This window comes from Balaenoptera acutorostrata, chromosome 18, assembly GCF_949987535.1.
Source record: "Balaenoptera acutorostrata chromosome 18, mBalAcu1.1, whole genome shotgun sequence".
Taxonomy (NCBI): Eukaryota; Metazoa; Chordata; class Mammalia; order Artiodactyla; family Balaenopteridae; genus Balaenoptera; species Balaenoptera acutorostrata.
This window is the reverse complement of record NC_080081.1, coordinates 3155211-3157781: the sequence shown is the minus strand read 5'-3', so window position 1 is coordinate 3157781 and position 2571 is coordinate 3155211. Positions and strand designations below refer to the sequence as shown.

The window sequence follows — 2571 nt, the reverse complement described above, 5'->3', positions numbered from 1 at the left end:
AAATATCTGCATAAAACTCCCATTTCATTTTAGAATAAAGAACAACATTTCCACCATGACCTCCAAGGTCATGGGTAATCTGGCCCTGCCTGCTTCTGCCAGCTCCCACTGACCACCGGTTTCCTCTGCTCAAGCCACAGTATTTGGCTCTTTGAATGTACGCCTTCTCTCCTGTCTAGTGTCTTCATAGTACTGTCCCCCCCACCCTACCTCACCAGGAATCCTCTCCTTCCACGGCTGTAGTAAACTCCAAATCCTCCTTCTGAGCTCAGCTACAAGTCTACAGCCCCGGAAAAGCTCCTCTGAGTTGCTAGACCACATGACATGAAACATTCTGACAGCATCCTGCATTTTGGGTTATTAGCCCTTATTTTATTAAGATACAACTGTGTATGACAGAAAACTTGACATACCAGTGGCTTAATAGATCAATTTCTTATTTAAAGCACGCAGAGCTGAATAGAGCCAAAGAGAGCTCTGTAAGGACCAGGGACCCAGGGTCCTTCTAGGATCTTCCTTGGATCAGATTCAGCATTTGGCTCCACCGTGTTGTCCATGATGGCTGATCGAAATCTGGAAGTCAAAACTACATTCCGAGCAACAGAATAAGGAAACAGAAAAGAAAAAAAAAGAAGTATGCCCTCTTACTCGAAGACTACATTCCATAAACTATACACAATGCTTCAATGTACAAGCCATTGGCTAGAACGTATTCACATGCCGCAACTAGCTGCAGGGAAGTCTGAAAAATGCAGTGGATGATGAGTGATCCCTGCCCAGCTAAAAATAAAGGGATGAAGGGTATAAAGTTACTGACGGCATCTGCTCTGTCATGGTCTTTTCTAGATTGTAAGCATGAAGACAAGGACCTGGTCAATTTGCGCACACCCCCTCCCCATATTCTTGGGGCCTGCCTGGCATGCTTCCAGCACACCGCTGATGATCCTGAAATATTATTGAATGAGTGAATGGATGGATGAATGAATGGGTGGATATGAATGAATGAGTGAAAGTTCTATGGGGTCCAGAGACAGAACTCATTCATTTCAGATTGGAGGGGGAGATGGTGGTGATCAGGAAGGCGTCATTTTGAAGGTGTGATCTCAACTGGGATGAAAAGAATTAACCCACTTCCCTTGGAGGAGTAGGCTATGAATAGCCCAGCCAGGAAAATGATGGGAACAAGGGCCCAGAAAGGGTAAGGCTCAAGAGAGGAACAGAAGACAGAAAGACATGGTGACATGGAGAAATGTGAGAAAATACTGGAAATGTAGACCGAGCCGAGACTGCATGCGAACATCTGGGCGAATCACCTCCCAGCTCAGTAACCACTGGGGACTTTGATGGTGTGGTCATAGCACACAGGGCATCTTTTCCGGTCAGTCCAGGACCACAGGCATGAAGTCACCTTAGGATGTATGAGTCACGGTCAGATCAAAATGGTCCCCATTGAACCTCTGCCATACAACATCCTCCTAAAGCTTGTATCTGTTGATCTCACCTGATCCTTCATTAAGAAAATAGAAGGAAGTGGAGAGGAATCCCTCATCTTACTGCCACCAACCCTACCAGCCTAGCAAGCACAGTGTCCTCCCATCTCTGTGCTTTCTCTCGGGTTTCAAAGGATGAAGTGTTTTCTTTTCTTTTTTTTTTTCCTTTCAAAGGTCAACCATTCATTTCTACCCTACACCATCACCTCTCCTTCTCCATCATCGCTTTCTCTCTACTGGACCATTTCTATCTGCAAACAAATGGGTTCTGGCTTTATTTTATTTTATTTTATTTTATTTTTAAGATGACACCCCCCGTATTCCCAGGCGGTCTCCCATCCAAGTACTAACCAGGCCAGACCCTGCTTAGTTTCTGAGATCAGACGAGATCAGGCGCGTTCAGGGTGGTATGGCCGTAGCTGGCTTCTTTTAAAAAAGAAACAGAACACCCGTTTTGATTTCCTACTTCCGTCTAGTAAAAGCCCCATTTCTTCGCGCCTGTGGACATCAATTTCCTGAAAGAATCTGGAGCCACTTCCTCGCCTCTCATTCTGCCCCAAACTCTCCCATCAGGGCTTCTGGCCTCTTCCCAGGAGCTATCCTTTCCCACGTAGCTGCTGGTGATGGAGATGCGGAAGTCTCTCCCGTCTCCCAGCCTGTCAGCAGCATTCAGCTCCTGTGAACACATTTTACCTCTTGAAACACCTCTTCTCTCAGTTTCCATGACGCCCACTCTCTTGTTTTTCCTACATCACATTCTCCCTTGTTGAGCCTGGATGGGTTTTTTTTTTTTTTGCTATGCTTTCCTTCTAGATTATCCAGTTCCGCCCAATGACTTTAAATACAGACTATACATCAGTATCTCTGGCTTTGACTTCTGCCCTGAACTCCAGGCTTGTGGATCCAACAGCCAGCTTTCCATTTGACATCTCCACTTGGAAATCTAATGGGATTCATGATTTGTTAACGTGACAACACAAAACTCTCAGTTTTCTACCTGCCCCCAGCCCACCATCTGCCCTGCTAGATGCCTACTGTCAGTCCAGTTCCTCTGGCCAGTTCTTAGGATGCATACTTGATC

The 2571-nt window shown here is 45.9% G+C and overlaps 1 pseudogene; it reads right to left on the bottom strand.

Annotated features, from left to right (window-relative positions):
* Positions 1 to 1793: 1793 nt before the first annotated feature.
* On the bottom strand, positions 1794 to 1911 carry LOC114235838 (5S ribosomal RNA; annotated as a pseudogene).
* Positions 1912 to 2571: the final 660 nt, after the last annotated feature.